Source organism: Lissotriton vulgaris, unplaced genomic scaffold (genome assembly GCF_964263255.1).
Source record: "Lissotriton vulgaris unplaced genomic scaffold, aLisVul1.2 SCAFFOLD_595, whole genome shotgun sequence".
NCBI classification, from domain to species: Eukaryota; Metazoa; Chordata; class Amphibia; order Caudata; family Salamandridae; genus Lissotriton; species Lissotriton vulgaris.
In genome coordinates, this window is record NW_028241900.1 from 518923 (window position 1) to 539040 (window position 20118).

Consider the following 20118-nt stretch of genomic DNA (forward strand, 5'->3'; position numbering starts at 1 on the left):
AAGTTGACACTGAATTTCATGTATATTCACAGACCAAGCATGAAAAAGTCCCCAGCATGATCTTCATTGCGTGCTTAGAGCTGGTATTAGCTTTTCAGAGGTGCGGGCCTTTCGAAGGCTCGTTGGTCTAGGGGTATGATTCTCGCTTTGGGTGCGAGAGGTCCCGGGTTCAAATCCCGGACGAGCCCTTTCATTGGTGCTTTTTTAAAGTAGTATTGCAGTATGCATTTCAAAGCCAATATCAATTTTCTCTTTGCAGTAGTGGATGAATATTTGCTAGAGTCTCATGCTTTTAACCTTGCCCTGCCTGAGCAACTAGGAAACATTTCTCTTTAAGCATTTTGCAAAAATGCTGAACTTGCATGGCATATACAAGCGTTCAGCTAGGGCTGTCTGGGAAGGTTGCATGAAAGAAATCTAAAACCAGAGGCCCTTGGAATAGCCTGTTTTGAGAAATTTCATCACAGAAGAATCAACTGTAGACATCTGTTTCTGTAGTGTAGTGGTTATCACGTTCGCCTCACACGCGAAAGGTCCCCGGTTCGAAACCGGGCAGAAAAAGTTGTTATATTGTCTTGGCTGCAATGTTGAGAGGTGCCGTTTTGCCATGAAATTGTCCAGGCCCTGAAGATGGTTTCATGCAGACTCGTTCCAAGAAAGTGAATTCTCCTAAAAACACTAAAGTAATTGGCATGTGGATGTATCTGTTGATTCACAGACCTCGCTTTGAAAAGAGCCCTGCATTCTGTTCATTGCTCACCTAGAACACGCATTAACTTTGGGAATTGTTGGCACCAACAGGCATCTTAGTTTAGTGGAGTGTTTCTGGTGTTTAAGTGCAGAAGCCCTGGGCTCAATTCCTCGGTGACCCTTCTCAAGGTGATGATACAAATGCATCGTCACCTTTACGTTTAATGTCAGAATTGTTTATTTCTATTTGGTGGTGTATGAATGCTTGCAATAGTATGTTGATTTTTTCTAGCCTTGAATGAATAAAAGCAAATCACTCCTCTTTATGTATTTTTCTAATACATTGATATTTGCATCTCCTTTCCTAGCCTGCATTTTTCATTATCTTACAGGCTGTATATAATAAGTATCAATTCAGGGGCCCTTCTTCTACTCAATTCACAACTGTTCTATCCCGGCATTGATAAGCAATCTACATCTGCTTCTGTTGTGTATTGGTTATCATGTTTACCTGACGTGTGAAAGCCCCATGTTTGACAGTGCGCGTTAACAAAGAGACCAATGATTTTTATTAAAAGTTGTCATGTGTTTTTGTTACCTTGCACCGGCCAAAAAGTGCCGGAAATGACTTCATTTGCAGTCACTTGAAAAGTAGTGATTCTCAAATAAATGGTAAGAGGTTGGAACAAATCTAAAGGAATGCATGGCATATCTATATGTATGTGTACGCAGGTATCCATATATAAAGATAGATAGATAGATAGATAGATAGATAGATAGATAGATAGATAGATAGATAGATAGATAGATAGATAGATAGATAGATAGATAGATAGATAGATAGATAGATAGATAGATAGATAGATAGATAGATAGATAGATAGATAGATAGATAGATAGATAGATAGATAGATAGATATTGGGAGAGAGAGAGCGTTACTATAAACTGAGACTTTATTTTCCATCAAGCTGTCTTTCCTTTCCTTCAGGAGCAGAATGTTCTGATCATCAGCGCTCCAGAATCTAGTGCTTGGTTGGCAAGCATCACACATTGTGATGTGTTAGCTAAGAGTTCCATGTCGTTCAGACTCATATATTCCTCTGTAGTTGTACCTTGGTGATTCAACAAAATGTGGCATCATAAGCAGCATTCTACTGCCATAGACTGGGCGGAAAAAACATTTAGAATTTCACTGAAAAAGAAAAAAAGCATACTTAGGCAGAGCTTTCTGGACAGTAAGGACATTAGAGTAAGTGATGAATAAGCACTGCTTTTGTTAATTTACATAGGCAGAACAGAGACTGCTGGGAAAAGCCTGAAATTAAAGGCCCAGAAAATGCCTGCTTCTGGATAGAACACTAAGAAGGGTTGAAAGTTTTTTCTCTGACCCTGGCCACTCTTACAAGCAATCCTATGATAGTCAGAAGGACCCACCCTGAAAAGGAAGGGACAGCCATTTGGACCCTTTCCACCTTTTCTATATCTCGCCTGATCGCAACCTGATCGAGCGCTGATTGAGCGGATTAGCACATGTACTTCTCATTTTGGGAAGGTATTGCTTAGCTTGCTACCAGCAGCTCAGTTATGTTATGATATTAGAGGCTTGCAAGGAATGCTTTAGTCCTGCATTAGGCCGTTTTTATTGCTACTTGCATTCAAGGGAAAGATAATTAGCCAGAATCTGTGGCCCAGTTATTCACCTTGGCATTCCGATTTGCACAAAGGGAATAAGCATTTGAGAGAAAATGCAACATGTGTTTCTTATGTTGCTATGAACAGCTTTTTATTCTTTCTCTTTAGGGTCTAGCCAATGCAGAAATAGATAAATAAGTGCTGACTTTCTGTAAGACGTGTCCAATGCTGGGACAAAATAAAAGGGGACACTTATAAATGATAGTGATATCATTTGAGAAAGGGTAAGTTGACACTGAATTTCATGTATATTCACAGACCAAGCATGAAAAAGTCCCCAGCATGATCTTCATTGCGTGCTTAGAGCTGGTATTAGCTTTTCAGAGGTGCGGGCCTTTCGAAGGCTCGTTGGTCTAGGGGTATGATTCTCGCTTTGGGTGCGAGAGGTCCCGGGTTCAAATCCCGGACGAGCCCTTTCATTGGTGCTTTTTTAAAGTAGTATTGCAGTATGCATTTCAAAGCCAATATCAATTTTCTCTTTGCAGTAGTGGATGAATATTTGCTAGAGTCTCATGCTTTTAACCTTGCCCTGCCTGAGCAACTAGGAAACATTTCTCTTTAAGCATTTTGCAAAAATGCTGAACTTGCATGGCATATACAAGCGTTCAGCTAGGGCTGTCTGGGAAGGTTGCATGAAAGAAATCTAAAACCAGAGGCCCTTGGAATAGCCTGTTTTGAGAAATTTCATCACAGAAGAATCAACTGTAGACATCTGTTTCTGTAGTGTAGTGGTTATCACTTTCGCCTCACACGCGAAAGGTCCCCGGTTCGAAACCGGGCAGAAAAAGTTGTTATATTGTCTTGGCTGCAATGTTGAGAGGTGCCGTTTTGCCATGAAATTGTCCAGGCCCTGAAGATGGTTTCATGCAGACTCGTTCCAAGAAAGTGAATTCTCCTAAAAACACTAAAGTAATTGGCATGTGGATGTATCTGTTGATTCACAGACCTCGCTTTGAAAAGAGCCCTGCATTCTGTTCATTGCTCACCTAGAACACGCATTAACTTTGGGAATTGTTGGCACCAACAGGCATCTTAGTTTAGTGGAGTGTTTCTGGTGTTTAAGTGCAGAAGCCCTGGGCTCAATTCCTCGGTGACCCTTCTCAAGGTGATGATACAAATGCATCGTCACCTTTACGTTTAATGTCAGAATTGTTTATTTCTATTTGGTGGTGTATGAATGCTTGCAATAGTATGTTGATTTTTTCTAGCCTTGAATGAATAAAAGCAAATCACTCCTCTTTATGTATTTTTCTAATACATTGATATTTGCATCTACTTTCCTAGCCTGCATTTTTCATTATCTTACAGGCTGTATATAATAAGTATCAATTCAGGGGCCCTTCTTCTACTCAATTCACAACTGTTCTATCCCGGCATTGATAAGCAATCTACATCTGCTTCTGTTGTGTATTGGTTATCATGTTTACCTGACGTGTGAAAGCCCCATGTTTGACAGTGCGCGTTAACAAAGAGACCAATGATTTTTATTAAAAGTTGTCATGTGTTTTTGTTACCTTGCACCGGCCAAAAAGTGCCGGAAATGACTTCATTTGCAGTCACTTGAAAAGTAGTGATTCTCAAATAAATGGTAAGAGGTTGGAACAAATCTAAAGGAATGCATGGCATATCTATATGTATGTGTACGCAGGTATCCATATATAAAGATAGATAGATAGATAGATAGATAGATAGATAGATAGATAGATAGATAGATAGATAGATAGATAGATAGATAGATAGATAGATAGATAGATAGATAGATAGATAGATAGATAGATAGATAGATAGATAGATAGATAGATAGATAGATAGATAGATAGATAGATAGATAGATAGATAGATAGATAGATAGATAGATAGATATTGGGAGAGAGAGAGCGTTACTATAAACTGAGACTTTATTTTCCATCAAGCTGTCTTTCCTTTCCTTCAGGAGCAGAATGTTCTGATCATCAGCGCTCCAGAATCTAGTGCTTGGTTGGCAAGCATCACACATTGTGATGTGTTAGCTAAGAGTTCCATGTCGTTCAGACTCATATATTCCTCTGTAGTTGTACCTTGGTGATTCAACAAAATGTGGCATCATAAGCAGCATTCTACTGCCATAGACTGGGCGGAAAAAACATTTAGAATTTCACTGAAAAAGAAAAAAAGCATACTTAGGCAGAGCTTTCTGGACAGTAAGGACATTAGAGTAAGTGATGAATAAGCACTGCTTTTGTTAATTTACATAGGCAGAACAGAGACTGCTGGGAAAAGCCTGAAATTAAAGGCCCAGAAAATGCCTGCTTCTGGATAGAACACTAAGAAGGGTTGAAAGTTTTTTCTCTGACCCTGGCCACTCTTACAAGCAATCCTATGATAGTCAGAAGGACCCACACTAAAAAGGAAGGGACAGCCATTTGGACCCTTTCCACCTTTTCTATATCTCGCCTGATCGAGCCTGATCGAGCGCTGATTGAGCGGATTAGCACATGTACTTCTCATTTTGGGAAGGTATTGCTTAGCTTGCTACCAGCAGCTCAGTTATGTTATGATGTTAGAGGCTTGCAAGGAATGCTTTAGTCCTGCATTAGGCCGTTTTTATTGCTACTTGCATTCAAGGGAAAGATAATTAGCCAGAATCTGTGGCCCAGTTATTCATCTTGGCATCCCGATTTGCACAAAGGGAATAAGCATTTGAGAGAAAATGCAACATGTGTTTCTTATGTTGCTATGAACAGCTTTTTATTCTTTCTCTTTAGGGTCTAGCCAATGCAGAAATAGATAAATAAGTGCTGACTTTCTGTAAGACGTGTCCAATGCTGGGACAAAATAAAAGGGGACACTTATAAATGATAGTGATATCATTTGAGAAAGGGTAAGTTGACACTGAATTTCATGTATATTCACAGACCAAGCATGAAAAAGTCCCCAGCATGATCTTCATTGCGTGCTTAGAGCTGGTATTAGCTTTTCAGAGGTGCGGGCCTTTCGAAGGCTCGTTGGTCTAGGGTATGATTCTCGCTTTGGGTGCGAGAGGTCCCGGGTTCAAATCCCGGACGAGCCCTTTCATTGGTGCTTTTTTAAAGTAGTATTGCAGTATGCATTTCAAAGCCAATATCAATTTTCTCTTTGCAGTAGTGGATGAATATTTGCTAGAGTCTCATGCTTTTAACCTTGCCCTGCCTGAGCAAATAGGAAACATTTCTCTTTAAGCATTTTGCAAAAATGCTGAACTTGCATGGCATATACAAGCGTTCAGCTAGGGCTGTCTGGGAAGGTTGCATGAAAGAAATCTAAAACCAGAGGCCCTTGGAATAGCCTGTTTTGAGAAGTTTCATCACAGAAGAATCAACTGTAGACATCTGTTTCTGTAGTGTAGTGGTTATCACGTTTGCCTCACACGCGAAAGGTCCCCGTTTCGAAACCGGGCAGAAACAGTTGATATATTGTCTTGGCTGCAATGTTGAGAGGTGCCGTTTTGCCATGAAATTGTCCAGGCCCTGAAGATGGTTTCATGCAGACTCGTTCCAAGAAAGTGAATTCTCTTAAAAACACTAAAGTAATTGGCATGTGGATGTATCTGTTGATTCACAGACCTCGCTTTGAAAAGAGCCCTGCATTCTGTTCATTGCTCACCTAGAACACGCATTAACTTTGGGAATTGTTGGCACCAACAGGCATCTTAGTTTAGTGGAGTGTTTCTGGTGTTTAAGTGCAGAAGCCCTGGGCTCAATTCCTCGGTGACCCTTCTCAAGGTGATGATACAAATGCATCGTCACCTTTACGTTTAATGTCAGAATTGTTTATTTCTATTTGGTGGTGTATGAATGCTTGCAATAGTATGTTGATTTTTTCTAGCCTTGAATGAATAAAAGCAAATCACTCCTCTTTATGTATTTTTCTAATACATTGATATTTGCATCTCCTTTCCTAGCCTGCATTTTTCATTATCTTACAGGCTGTATATAATAAGTATCAATTCAGGGGCCCTTCTTCTACTCAATTCACAACTGTTCTATCCCGGCATTGATAAGCAATCTACATCTGCTTCTGTTGTGTATTGGTTATCATGTTTACCTGACGTGTGAAAGCCCCATGTTTGACAGTGCGCGTTAACAAAGAGACCAATGATTTTTATTAAAAGTTGTCATGTGTTTTTGTTACCTTGCACCGGCCAAAAAGTGCCGGAAATGACTTCATTTGCAGTCACTTGAAAAGTAGGGATTCTCAAATAAATGGTAAGAGGTTGGAACAAATCTAAAGGAATGCATGGCATATCTATATGTATGTGTACGCAGGTATCCATATATAAAGATAGATAGATAGATAGATAGATAGATAGATAGATAGATAGATAGATAGATAGATAGATAGATAGATAGATAGATAGATAGATAGATAGATAGATAGATAGATAGATAGATAGATAGATAGATAGATAGATAGATAGATAGATAGATAGATATTGGGAGAGAGAGAGCGTTACTATAAACTGAGACTTTATTTTCCATCAAGCTGTCTTTCCTTTCCTTCAGGAGCAGAATGTTCTGATCATCAGCGCTCCAGAATCTAGTGCTTGGTTGGCAAGCATCACACATTGTGATGTGTTAGCTAAGAGTTCCATGTCGTTCAGACTCATATATTCCTCTGTAGTTGTACCTTGGTGATTCAACAAAATGTGGCATCATAAGCAGCATTCTACTGCCATAGACTGGGCGGAAAAAACATTTAGAATTTCACTGAAAAAGAAAAAAAGCATACTTAGGCAGAGCTTTCTGGACAGTAAGGACATTAGAGTAAGTGATGAATAAGCACTGCTTTTGTTAATTTACATAGGCAGAACAGAGACTGCTGGGAAAAGCCTGAAATTAAAGGCACAGAAAATGCCTGCTTCTGGATAGAACACTAAGAAGGGTTGAAAGTTTTTTCTCTGACCCTGGCCACTCTTACAAGCAATCCTATGATAGTCAGAAGGACCCACCCTGAAAAGGAAGGGACAGCCATTTGGACCCTTTCCACCTTTTCTATATCTCGCCTGATCGCAACCTGATCGAGCGCTGATTGAGCGGATTAGCACATGTACTTCTCATTTTGGGAAGGTATTGCTTAGCTTGCTACCAGCAGCTCAGTTATGTTATGATGTTAGAGGCTTGCAAGGAATGCTTTAGTCCTGCATTAGGCCGTTTTTATTGCTACTTGCATTCAAGGGAAAGATAATTAGCCAGAATCTGTGGCCCAGTTATTCACCTTGGCATTCCGATTTGCACAAAGGGAATAAGCATTTGAGAGAAAATGCAACATGTGTTTCTTATGTTGCTATGAACAGCTTTTTATTCTTTCTCTTTAGGGTCTAGCCAATGCAGAAATAGATAAATAAGTGCTGACTTTCTGTAAGACGTGTCCAATGCTGGGACAAAATAAAAGGGGACACTTATAAATGATAGTGATATCATTTGAGAAAGGGTAAGTTGACACTGAATTTCATGTATATTCACAGACCAAGCATGAAAAAGTCCCCAGCATGATCTTCATTGCGTGCTTAGAGCTGGTATTAGCTTTTCAGAGGTGCGGGCCTTTCGAAGGCTCGTTGGTCTAGGGGTATGATTCTCGCTTTGGGTGCGAGAGGTCCCGGGTTCAAATCCCGGACGAGCCCTTTCATTGGTGCTTTTTTAAAGTAGTATTGCAGTATGCATTTCAAAGCCAATATCAATTTTCTCTTTGCAGTAGTGGATGAATATTTTCTAGAGTCTCATGCTTTTAACCTTGCCCTGCCTGAGCAACTAGGAAACATTTCTCTTTAAGCATTTTGCAAAAATGCTGAACTTGCATGGCATATACAAGCGTTCAGCTAGGGCTGTCTGGGAAGGTTGCATGAAAGAAATCTAAAACCAGAGGCCCTTGGAATAGCCTGTTTTGAGAAATTTCATCACAGAAGAATCAACTGTAGACATCTGTTTCTGTAGTGTAGTGGTTATCACGTTCGCCTCACACGCGAAAGGTCCCCGGTTCGAAACCGGGCAGAAAAAGTTGTTATATTGTCTTGGCTGCAATGTTGAGAGGTGCCGTTTTGCCATGAAATTGTCCAGGCCCTGAAGATGGTTTCATGCAGACTCGTTCCAAGAAAGTGAATTCTCCTAAAAACACTAAAGTAATTGGCCTGTGGATGTATCTGTTGATTCACAGACCTCGCTTTGAAAAGAGCCCTGCATTCTGTTCATTGCTCACCTAGAACACGCATTAACTTTGGGAATTGTTGGCACCAACAGGCATCTTAGTTTAGTGGAGTGTTTCTGGTGTTTAAGTGCAGAAGCCCTGGGCTCAATTCCTCGGTGACCCTTCTCAAGGTGATGATACAAATGCATCGTCACCTTTACGTTTAATGTCAGAATTGTTTATTTCTATTTGGTGGTGTATGAATGCTTGCAATAGTATGTTGATTTTTTCTAGCCTTGAATGAATAAAAGCAAATCACTCCTCTTTATGTATTTTTCTAATACATTGATATTTGCATCTCCTTTCCTAGCCTGCATTTTTCATTATCTTACAGGCTGTATATAATAAGTATCAATTCAGGGGCCCTTCTTCTACTCAATTCACAACTGTTCTATCCCGGCATTGATAAGCAATCTACATCTGCTTCTGTTGTGTATTGGTTATCATGTTTACCTGACGTGTGAAAGCCCCATGTTTGACAGTGCGCGTTAACAAAGAGACCAATGATTTTTATTAAAAGTTGTCATGTGTTTTTGTTACCTTGCACCGGCCAAAAAGTGCCGGAAATGACTTCATTTGCAGTCACTTGAAAAGTAGGGATTCTCAAATAAATGGTAAGAGGTTGGAACAAATCTAAAGGAATGCATGGCATATCTATATGTATGTGTACGCAGGTATCCATATATAAAGATAGATAGATAGATAGATAGATAGATAGATAGATAGATAGATAGATAGATAGATAGATAGATAGATAGATAGATAGATAGATAGATAGATAGATAGATAGATAGATAGATAGATAGATAGATAGATAGATAGATAGATAGATAGATAGATATTGGGAGAGAGAGAGCGTTACTATAAACTGAGACTTTATTTTCCATCAAGCTGTCTTTCCTTTCCTTCAGGAGCAGAATGTTCTGATCATCAGCGCTCCAGAATCTAGTGCTTGGTTGGCAAGCATCACACATTGTGATGTGTTAGCTAAGAGTTCCATGTCGTTCAGACTCATATATTCCTCTGTAGTTGTACCTTGGTGATTCAACAAAATGTGGCATCATAAGCAGCATTCTACTGCCATAGACTGGGCGGAAAAAACATTTAGAATTTCACTGAAAAAGAAAAAAAGCATACTTAGGCAGAGCTTTCTGGACAGTAAGGACATTAGAGTAAGTGATGAATAAGCACTGCTTTTGTTAATTTACATAGGCAGAACAGAGACTGCTGGGAAAAGCCTGAAATTAAAGGCCCAGAAAATGCCTGCTTCTGGATAGAACACTAAGAAGGGTTGAAAGTTTTTTCTCTGACCCTGGCCACTCTTACAAGCAATCCTATGATAGTCAGAAGGACCCACACTAAAAAGGAAGGGACAGCCATTTGGACCCTTTCCACCTTTTCTATATCTCGCCTGATCGAGCCTGATCGAGCGCTGATTGAGCGGATTAGCACATGTACTTCTCATTTTGGGAAGGTATTGCTTAGCTTGCTACCAGCAGCTCAGTTATGTTATGATGTTAGAGGCTTGCAAGGAATGCTTTAGTCCTGCATTAGGCCGTTTTTATTGCTACTTGCATTCAAGGGAAAGATAATTAGCCAGAATCTGTGGCCCAGTTATTCATCTTGGCATTCCGATTTGCACAAAGGGAATAAGCATTTGAGAGAAAATGCAACATGTGTTTCTTATGTTGCTATGAACAGCTTTTTATCCTTTCTCTTTAGGGTCTAGCCAATGCAGAAATAGATAAATAAGTGCTGACTTTCTGTAAGACGTGTCCAATGCTGGGACAAAATAAAAGGGGACACTTATAAATGATAGTGATATCATTTGAGAAAGGGTAAGTTGACACTGAATTTCATGTATATTCACAGACCAAGCATGAAAAAGTCCCCAGCATGATCTTCATTGCGTGCTTAGAGCTGGTATTAGCTTTTCAGAGGTGCGGGCCTTTCGAAGGCTCGTTGGTCTAGGGGTATGATTCTCGCTTTGGGTGCGAGAGGTCCCGGGTTCAAATCCCGGACGAGCCCTTTCATTGGTGCTTTTTTAGAGTAGTATTGCAGTATGCATTTCAAAGCCAATATCAATTTTCTCTTTGCAGTAGTGGATGAATATTTGCTAGAGTCTCATGCTTTTAACCTTGCCCTGCCTGAGCAAATAGGAAACATTTCTCTTTAAGCATTTTGCAAAAATGCTGAACTTGCATGGCATATACAAGCGTTCAGCTAGGGCTGTCTGGGAAGGTTGCATGAAAGAAATCTAAAGCCAGAGGCCCTTGGAATAGCCTGTTTTGAGAAGTTTCATCACAGAAGAATCAACTGTAGACATCTGTTTCTGTAGTGTAGTGGTTATCACGTTCGCCTCACACGCGAAAGGTCCCCGGTTCGAAACCGGGCAGAAACAGTTGTTATATTGTCTTGGCTGCAATGTTGAGAGGTGCCGTTTTGCCATGAAATTGTCCAGGCCCTGAAGATGGTTTCATGCAGACTCGTTCCAAGAAAGTGAATTCTCTTAAAAACACTAAAGTAATTGGCATGTGGATGTATCTGTTGATTCACAGACCTCGCTTTGAAAAGAGCCCTGCATTCTGTTCATTGCTCACCTAGAACACGCATTAACTTTGGGAATTGTTGGCACCAACAGGCATCTTAGTTTAGTGGAGTGTTTCTGGTGTTTAAGTGCAGAAGCCCTGGGCTCAATTCCTCGGTGACCCTTCTCAAGGTGATGATACAAATGCATCGTCACCTTTACGTTTAATGTCAGAATTGTTTATTTCTATTTGGTGGTGTATGAATGCTTGCAATAGTATGTTGATTTTTTCTAGCCTTGAATGAATAAAAGCAAATCACTCCTCTTTATGTATTTTTCTAATACATTGATATTTGCATCTCCTTTCCTAGCCTGCATTTTTCATTATCTTACAGGCTGTATATAATAAGTATCAATTCAGGGGCCCTTCTTCTACTCAATTCACAACTGTTCTATCCCGGCATTGATAAGCAATCTACATCTGCTTCTGTTGTGTATTGGTTATCATGTTTACCTGACGTGTGAAAGCCCCATGTTTGACAGTGCGCGTTAACAAAGAGACCAATGATTTTTATTAAAAGTTGTCATGTGTTTTTGTTACCTTGCACCGGCCAAAAAGTGCCGGAAATGACTTCATTTGCAGTCACTTGAAAAGTAGGGATTCTCAAATAAATGGTAAGAGGTTGGAACAAATCTAAAGGAATGCATGGCATATCTATATGTATGTGTACGCAGGTATCCATATATAAAGATAGATAGATAGATAGATAGATAGATAGATAGATAGATAGATAGATAGATAGATAGATAGATAGATAGATAGATAGATAGATAGATAGATAGATAGATAGATAGATAGATAGATAGATAGATAGATAGATAGATAGATAGATAGATAGATAGATAGATAGATAGATAGATAGATAGATAGATATTGGGAGAGAGAGAGCGTTACTATAAACTGAGACTTTATTTTCCATCAAGCTGTCTTTCCTTTCCTTCAGGAGCAGAATGTTCTGATCATCAGCGCTCCAGAATCTAGTGCTTGGTTGGCAAGCATCACACATTGTGATGTGTTAGCTAAGAGTTCCATGTCGTTCAGACTCATATATTCCTCTGTAGTTGTACCTTGGTGATTCAACAAAATGTGGCATCATAAGCAGCATTCTACTGCCATAGACTGGGCAGTAAAAACATTTAGAATTTCACTGAAAAAGAAAAAAAGCATACTTAGGCAGAGCTTTCTGGACAGTAAGGACATTAGAGTAAGTGATGAATAAGCACTGCTTTTGTTAATTTACATAGGCAGAACAGAGACTGCTGGGAAAAGCCTGAAATTAAAGGCACAGAAAATGCCTGCTTCTGGATAGAACACTAAGAAGGGTTGAAAGTTTTTTCTCTGACCCTGGCCACTCTTACAAGCAATCCTATGATAGTCAGAAGGACCCACCCTGAAAAGGAAGGGACAGCCATTTGGACCCTTTCCACCTTTTCTATATCTCGCCTGATCGCAACCTGATCGAGCGCTGATTGAGCGGATTAGCACATGTACTTCTCATTTTGGGAAGGTATTGCTTAGCTTGCTACCAGCAGCTCAGTTATGTTATGATGTTAGAGGCTTGCAAGGAATGCTTTAGTCCTGCATTAGGCCGTTTTTATTGCTACTTGCATTCAAGGGAAAGATAATTAGCCAGAATCTGTGGCCCAGTTATTCACCTTGGCATTCCGATTTGCACAAAGGGAATAAGCATTTGAGAGAAAATGCAACATGTGTTTCTTATGTTGCTATGAACAGCTTTTTATTCTTTCTCTTTAGGGTCTAGCCAATGCAGAAATAGATAAATAAGTGCTGACTTTCTGTAAGACGTGTCCAATGCTGGGACAAAATAAAAGGGGACACTTATAAATGATAGTGATATCATTTGAGAAAGGGTAAGTTGACACTGAATTTCATGTATATTCACAGACCAAGCATGAAAAAGTCCCCAGCATGATCTTCATTGCGTGCTTAGAGCTGGTATTAGCTTTTCAGAGGTGCGGGCCTTTCGAAGGCTCGTTGGTCTAGGGGTATGATTCTCGCTTTGGGTGCGAGAGGTCCCGGGTTCAAATCCCGGACGAGCCCTTTCATTGGTGCTTTTTTAAAGTAGTATTGCAGTATGCATTTCAAAGCCAATATCAATTTTCTCTTTGCAGTAGTGGATGAATATTTGCTAGAGTCTCATGCTTTTAACCTTGCCCTGCCTGAGCAACTAGGAAACATTTCTCTTTAAGCATTTTGCAAAAATGCTGAACTTGCATGGCATATACAAGCGTTCAGCTAGGGCTGTCTGGGAAGGTTGCATGAAAGAAATCTAAAACCAGAGGCCCTTGGAATAGCCTGTTTTGAGAAATTTCATCACAGAAGAATCAACTGTAGACATCTGTTTCTGTAGTGTAGTGGTTATCACGTTCGCCTCACACGCGAAAGGTCCCCGGTTCGAAACCGGGCAGAAAAAGTTGTTATATTGTCTTGGCTGCAATGTTGAGAGGTGCCGTTTTGCCATGAAATTGTCCAGGCCCTGAAGATGGTTTCATGCAGACTCGTTCCAAGAAAGTGAATTCTCCTAAAAACACTAAAGTAATTGGCATGTGGATGTATCTGTTGATTCACAGACCTCGCTTTGAAAAGAGCCCTGCATTCTGTTCATTGCTCACCTAGAACACGCATTAACTTTGGGAATTGTTGGCACCAACAGGCATCTTAGTTTAGTGGAGTGTTTCTGGTGTTTAAGTGCAGAAGCCCTGGGCTCAATTCCTCGGTGACCCTTCTCAAGGTGATGATACAAATGCATCGTCACCTTTACGTTTAATGTCAGAATTGTTTATTTCTATTTGGTGGTGTATGAATGCTTGCAATAGTATGTTGATTTTTTCTAGCCTTGAATGAATAAAAGCAAATCACTCCTCTTTATGTATTTTTCTAATACATTGATATTTGCATCTCCTTTCCTAGCCTGCATTTTTCATTATCTTACAGGCTGTATATAATAAGTATCAATTCAGGGGCCCTTCTTCTACTCAATTCACAACTGTTCTATCCCGGCATTGATAAGCAATCTACATCTGCTTCTGTTGTGTATTGGTTATCATGTTTACCTGACGTGTGAAAGCCCCATGTTTGACAGTGCGCGTTAACAAAGAGACCAATGATTTTTATTAAAAGTTGTCATGTGTTTTTGTTACCTTGCACCGGCCAAAAAGTGCCGGAAATGACTTCATTTGCAGTCACTTGAAAAGTAGGGATTCTCAAATAAATGGTAAGAGGTTGGAACAAATCTAAAGGAATGCATGGCATATCTATATGTATGTGTACGCAGGTATCCATATATAAAGATAGATAGATAGATAGATAGATAGATAGATAGATAGATAGATAGATAGATAGATAGATAGATAGATAGATAGATAGATAGATAGATAGATAGATAGATAGATAGATAGATAGATAGATAGATAGATAGATAGATAGATAGATAGATAGATAGATAGATAGATAGATAGATAGATAGATAGATAGATAGATAGATAGATAGATAGATAGATAGATAGATAGATAGATATTGGGAGAGAGAGAGCGTTACTATAAACTGAGACTTTATTTTCCATCAAGCTGTCTTTCCTTTCCTTCAGGAGCAGAATGTTCTGATCATCAGCGCTCCAGAATCTAGTGCTTGGTTGGCAAGCATCACACATTGTGATGTGTTAGCTAAGAGTTCCATGTCGTTCAGACTCATATATTCCTCTGTAGTTGTACCTTGGTGATTCAACAAAATGTGGCATCATAAGCAGCATTCTACTGCCATAGACTGGGCGGAAAAAACATTTAGAATTTCACTGAAAAAGAAAAAAAGCATACTTAGGCAGAGCTTTCTGGACAGTAAGGACATTAGAGTAAGTGATGAATAAGCACTGCTTTTGTTAATTTACATAGGCAGAACAGAGACTGCTGGGAAAAGCCTGAAATTAAAGGCCCAGAAAATGCCTGCTTCTGGATAGAACACTAAGAAGGGTTGAAAGTTTTTTCTCTGACCCTGGCCACTCTTACAAGCAATCCTATGATAGTCAGAAGGACCCACACTAAAAAGGAAGGGACAGCCATTTGGACCCTTTCCACCTTTTCTATATCTCGCCTGATCGAGCCTGATCGAGCGCTGATTGAGCGGATTAGCACATGTACTTCTCATTTTGGGAAGGTATTGCTTAGCTTGCTACCAGCAGCTCAGTTATGTTATGATGTTAGAGGCTTGCAAGGAATGCTTTAGTCCTGCATTAGGCCGTTTTTATTGCTACTTGCATTCAAGGGAAAGATAATTAGCCAGAATCTGTGGCCCAGTTATTCATCTTGGCATTCCGATTTGCACAAAGGGAATAAGCATTTGAGAGAAAATGCAACATGTGTTTCTTATGTTGCTATGAACAGCTTTTTATCCTTTCTCTTTAGGGTCTAGCCAATGCAGAAATAGATAAATAAGTGCTGACTTTCTGTAAGACGTGTCCAATGCTGGGACAAAATAAAAGGGGACACTTATAAATGATAGTGATATCATTTGAGAAAGGGTAAGTTGACACTGAATTTCATGTATATTCACAGACCAAGCATGAAAAAGTCCCCAGCATGATCTTCATTGCGTGCTTAGAGCTGGTATTAGCTTTTCAGAGGTGCGGGCCTTTCGAAGGCTCGTTGGTCTAGGGGTATGATTCTCGCTTTGGGTGCGAGAGGTCCCGGGTTCAAATCCCGGACGAGCCCTTTCATTGGTGCTTTTTTAAAGTAGTATTGCAGTATGCATTTCAAAGCCAATATCAATTTTCTCTTTGCAGTAGTGGATGAATATTTGCTAGAGTCTCATGTTTTTAACCTTGCCCTGCCTGAGCAAATAGGAAACATTTCTCTTTAAGCATTTTGCAAAAATGCTGAACTTGCATGGCATATACAAGCGTTCAGCTAGGGCTGTCTGGGAAGGTTGCATGAAAGAAATCTAAAACCAGAGGCCCTTGGAATAGCCTGTTTTGAGAAGTTTCATCACAGAAGAATCAACTGTAGACATCTGTTTCTGTAGTGTAGTGGTTATCACGTTTGCCTCACACGCGAAAGGTCCCCGGTTCGAAACCGGGCAGAAACAGTTGTTATATTGTCTTGGCTGCAATGTTGAGAGGTGCCGTTTTGCCATGAAATTGTCCAGGCCCTGAAGATGGTTTCATGCAGACTCGTTCCAAGAAAGTGAATTCTCTTAAAAACACTAAAGTAATTGGCATGTGGATGTATCTGTTGATTCACAGACCTCGCTTTGAAAAGAGCCCTGCATTCTGTTCATTGCTCACCTAGAACACGCATTAACTTTGGGAATTGTTGGCACCAACAGGCATCTTAGTTTAGTGGAGTGTTTCTGGTGTTTAAGTGCAGAAGCCCTGGGCTCAATTCCTCGGTGACCCTTCTCAAGGTGATGATACAAATGCATCGTCACCTTTACGTTTAATGTCAGAATTGTTTATTTCTATTTGGTGGTGTATGAATGCTTGCAATAGTATGTTGATTTTTTCTAGCCTTGAATGAATAAAAGCAAATCACTCCTCTTTATGTATTTTTCTAATACATTGATATTTGCATCTCCTTTCCTAGCCTGCATTTTTCATTATCTTACAGGCTGTATATAATAAGTATCAATTCAGGGGCCCTTCTTCTACTCAATTCACAACTGTTCTATCCCGGCATTGATAAGCAATCTACATCTGCTTCTGTTGTGTATTGGTTATCATGTTTACCTGACGTGTGAAAGCCCCATGTTTGACAGTGCGCGTTAACAAAGAGACCAATGATTTTTATTAAAAGTTGTCATGTGTTTTTGTTACCTTGCACCGGCCAAAAAGTGCCGGAAATGACTTCATTTGCAGTCACTTGAAAAGTAGGGATTCTCAAATAAATGGTAAGAGGTTGGAACAAATCTAAAGGAATGCATGGCATATCTATATGTATGTGTACGCAGGTATCCATATATAAAGATAGATAGATAGATAGATAGATAGATAGATAGATAGATAGATAGATAGATAGATAGATAGATAGATAGATAGATAGATAGATAGATAGATAGATAGATAGATAGATAGATAGATAGATAGATAGATAGATAGATAGATAGATAGATAGATAGATAGATAGATAGATAGATAGATAGATAGATATTGGGAGAGAGAGAGCGTTACTATAAACTGAGACTTTATTTTCCATCAAGCTGTCTTTCCTTTCCTTCAGGAGCAGAATGTTCTGATCATCAGCGCTCCAGAATCTAGTGCTTGGTTGGCAAGCATCACACATTGTGATGTGTTAGCTAAGAGTTCCATGTCGTTCAGACTCATATATTCCTCTGTAGTTGTACCTTGGTGATTCAACAAAATGTGGCATCATAAGCAGCATTCTACTGCCATAGACTGGGCGGAAAAAACATTTAGAATTTCACTGAAAAAGAAAAAAAGCATACTTAGGCAGAGCTTTCTGGACAGTAAGGACATTAGAGTAAGTGATGAATAAGCACTGCTTTTGTTAATTTACATAGGCAGAACAGAGACTGCTGGGAAAAGCCTGAAATTAAAGGCCCAGAAAATGCCTGCTTCTGGATAGAACACTAAGAAGGGTTGAAAGTTTTTTCTCTGACCCTGGCCACTCTTACAAGCAATCCTATGATAGTCAGAAGGACCCACACTAAAAAGGAAGGGACAGCCATTTGGACCCTTTCCACCTTTTCTATATCTCGCCTGATCGAGCCTGATCGAGCGCTGATTGAGCGGATTAGCACATGTACTTCTCATTTTGGGAAGGTATTGCTTAGCTTGCTACCAGCAGCTCAGTTATGTTATGATGTTAGAGGCTTGCAAGGAATGCTTTAGTCCTGCATTAGGCCGTTTTTATTGCTACTTGCATTCAAGGGAAAGATAATTAGCCAGAATCTGTGGCCCAGTTATTCATCTTGGCATTCCGATTTGCACAAAGGGAATAAGCATTTGAGAGAAAATGCAACATGTGTTTCTTATGTTGCTATGAACAGCTTTTTATCCTTTCTCTTTAGGGTCTAGCCAATGCAGAAATAGATAAATAAGTGCTGACTTTCTGTAAGACGTGTCCAATGCTGGGACAAAATAAAAGGGGACACTTATAAATGATAGTGATATCATTTGAGAAAGGGTAAGTTGACACTGAATTTCATGTATATTCACAGACCAAGCATGAAAAAGTCCCCAGCATGATCTTCATTGCGTGCTTAGAGCTGGTATTAGCTTTTCAGAGGTGCGGGCCTTTCGAAGGCTCGTTGGTCTAGGGGTATGATTCTCGCTTTGGGTGCGAGAGGTCCCGGGTTCAAATCCCGGACGAGCCCTTTCATTGGTGCTTTTTTAAAGTAGTATTGCAGTATGCATTTCAAAGCCAATATCAATTTTCTCTTTGCAGTAGTGGATGAATATTTGCTAGAGTCTCATGTTTTTAACCTTGCCCTGCCTGAGCAAATAGGAAACATTTCTCTTTAAGCATTTTGCAAAAATGCTGAACTTGCATGGCATATACAAGCGTTCAGCTAGGGCTGTCTGGGAAGGTTGCATGAAAGAAATCTAAAACCAGAGGCCCTTGGAATAGCCTGTTTTGAGAAGTTTCATCACAGAAGAATCAACTGTAGACATCTGTTTCTGTAGTGTAGTGGTTATCACGTTTGCCTCACACGCGAAAGGTCCCCGGTTCGAAACCGGGCAGAAACAGTTGTTATATTGTCTTGGCTGCAATGTTGAGAGGTGCCGTTTTGCCATGAAATTGTCCAGGCCCTGAAGATGGTTTCATGCAGACTCGTTCCAAGAAAGTGAATTCTCTTAAAAACACTAAAGTAATTGGCATGTGGATGTATCTGTTGATTCACAGACCTCGCTTTGAAAAGAGCCCTGCATTCTGTTCATTGCTCACCTAGAACACGCATTAACTTTGGGAATTGTTGGCACCAACAGGCATCTTAGTTTAGTGGAGTGTTTCTGGTGTTTAAGTGCAGAAGCCCTGGGCTCAATTCCTCGGTGACCCTTCTCAAGGTGATGATACAAATGCATCGTCACCTTTACGTTTAATGTCAGAATTGTTTATTTCTATTTGGTGGTGTATGAATGCTTGCAATAGTATGTTGATTTTTTCTAGCCTTGAATGAATAAAAGCAAATCACTCCTCTTTATGTATTTTTCTAATACATTGATATTTGCATCTCCTTTCCTAGCCTGCATTTTTCATTATCTTACAGGCTGTATATAATAAGTATCAATTCAGGGGCCCTTCTTCTACTCAATTCACAACTGTTCTATCCCGGCATTGATAAGCAATCTACATCTGCTTCTGTTGTGTATTGGTTATCATGTTTACCTGACGTGTGAAAGCCCCATGTTTGACAGTGCGCGTTAACAAAGAGACCAATGATTTTTATTAAAAGTTGTCATGTGTTTTTGTTACCTTGCACCGGCCAAAAAGTGCCGGAAATGACTTCATTTGCAGTCACTTGAAAAGTAGGGATTCTCAAATAAATGGTAAGAGGTTGGAACAAATCTAAAGGAATGCATGGCATATCTATATGTATGTGTACGCAGGTATCCATATATAAAGATAGATAGATAGATAGATAGATAGATAGATAGATAGATAGATAGATAGATAGATAGATAGATAGATAGATAGATAGATAGATAGATAGATAGATAGATAGATAGATAGATAGATAGATAGATAGATAGATAGATAGATAGATAGATAGATAGATAGATAGATAGATAGATAGATAGATAGATAGATATTGGGAGAGAGAGAGCGTTACTATAAACTGAGACTTTATTTTCCATCAAGCTGTCTTTCCTTTCCTTCAGGAGCAGAATGTTCTGATCATCAGCGCTCCAGAATCTAGTGCTTGGTTGGCAAGCATCACACATTGTGATGTGTTAGCTAAGAGTTCCATGTCGTTCA

General features: G+C 39.7%; 13 non-coding genes across 13 annotated transcripts; all 13 read left to right on the top strand.

Annotated features, from left to right (window-relative positions):
* Nucleotides 1-116: 116 nt before the first annotated feature.
* Nucleotides 117-188, top strand: TRNAP-UGG (transfer RNA proline (anticodon UGG)). Its single transcript has one exon. It is a non-coding gene; the product is annotated as a tRNA-Pro (tRNA).
* Nucleotides 189-488: 300 nt separating this feature from the next.
* TRNAV-CAC (transfer RNA valine (anticodon CAC)) lies at nt 489-561 on the top strand. The gene has a single exon. It is a non-coding gene; the product is annotated as a tRNA-Val (tRNA).
* Nucleotides 562-2725: 2164 nt separating this feature from the next.
* TRNAP-UGG (transfer RNA proline (anticodon UGG)) lies at nt 2726-2797 on the top strand. Its single transcript has one exon. It is a non-coding gene; the product is annotated as a tRNA-Pro (tRNA).
* Nucleotides 2798-7949: 5152 nt separating this feature from the next.
* TRNAP-UGG (transfer RNA proline (anticodon UGG)) lies at nt 7950-8021 on the top strand. Its single transcript has one exon. It is a non-coding gene; the product is annotated as a tRNA-Pro (tRNA).
* Nucleotides 8022-8321: 300 nt separating this feature from the next.
* On the top strand, nt 8322-8394 carry TRNAV-CAC (transfer RNA valine (anticodon CAC)). The gene has a single exon. It is a non-coding gene; the product is annotated as a tRNA-Val (tRNA).
* Nucleotides 8395-10537: 2143 nt separating this feature from the next.
* Nucleotides 10538-10609, top strand: TRNAP-UGG (transfer RNA proline (anticodon UGG)). The gene has a single exon. It is a non-coding gene; the product is annotated as a tRNA-Pro (tRNA).
* Nucleotides 10610-10909: 300 nt separating this feature from the next.
* TRNAV-CAC (transfer RNA valine (anticodon CAC)) lies at nt 10910-10982 on the top strand. Its single transcript has one exon. It is a non-coding gene; the product is annotated as a tRNA-Val (tRNA).
* Nucleotides 10983-13158: 2176 nt separating this feature from the next.
* Nucleotides 13159-13230, top strand: TRNAP-UGG (transfer RNA proline (anticodon UGG)). Its single transcript has one exon. It is a non-coding gene; the product is annotated as a tRNA-Pro (tRNA).
* A 300-nt stretch (nt 13231-13530) lies between these two features.
* Nucleotides 13531-13603, top strand: TRNAV-CAC (transfer RNA valine (anticodon CAC)). The gene has a single exon. It is a non-coding gene; the product is annotated as a tRNA-Val (tRNA).
* A 2219-nt stretch (nt 13604-15822) lies between these two features.
* Nucleotides 15823-15894, top strand: TRNAP-UGG (transfer RNA proline (anticodon UGG)). Its single transcript has one exon. It is a non-coding gene; the product is annotated as a tRNA-Pro (tRNA).
* Nucleotides 15895-16194: 300 nt separating this feature from the next.
* TRNAV-CAC (transfer RNA valine (anticodon CAC)) lies at nt 16195-16267 on the top strand. Its single transcript has one exon. It is a non-coding gene; the product is annotated as a tRNA-Val (tRNA).
* Nucleotides 16268-18442: 2175 nt separating this feature from the next.
* TRNAP-UGG (transfer RNA proline (anticodon UGG)) lies at nt 18443-18514 on the top strand. The gene has a single exon. It is a non-coding gene; the product is annotated as a tRNA-Pro (tRNA).
* Nucleotides 18515-18814: 300 nt separating this feature from the next.
* On the top strand, nt 18815-18887 carry TRNAV-CAC (transfer RNA valine (anticodon CAC)). Its single transcript has one exon. It is a non-coding gene; the product is annotated as a tRNA-Val (tRNA).
* The last annotated feature ends 1231 nt before the right edge of the window (nt 18888-20118 follow it).